Here is a 363-nt window from a genome sequence, read left to right as displayed (position 1 = left end):
GGTGTCTAGGTGTTCGCCATCGAGGAAATGAGTGTCTAGGTGTTCGCCGTCGAGGAAGTGGGTGTCTAGATGATCGTCGTCGAGAAAGTGGGTGTCTAGATGTTCGCCGTCGATGAAGTTGGTGTCTAGGTGTTCGCCGAAATCGAAATTATTATATCACAATTCATTCAAAGACATTTCGTTTTCCAACTAAAGTAGTGGTTATTTAATTCTCCTTCAAAATTCTCCTTCAAAACATTATACAAAACATTATCACAAAATTGCTTTACCTTGCTCAATTTAAGTGTTAGCACAAAAAATTAAAGAATTAACCGTATAAAATGAAAAAATTTAATTTAAATAGAAAAATTTTTCATGTAAAAA

Source organism: Trachymyrmex cornetzi, unplaced genomic scaffold, assembly GCF_001594075.2.
Source record: "Trachymyrmex cornetzi isolate Tcor2-1 unplaced genomic scaffold, Tcor1.1 scaffold1051, whole genome shotgun sequence".
Classification (NCBI taxonomy): Eukaryota; Metazoa; Arthropoda; class Insecta; order Hymenoptera; family Formicidae; genus Trachymyrmex; species Trachymyrmex cornetzi.
This window is presented reverse-complemented; position numbering follows the sequence as displayed.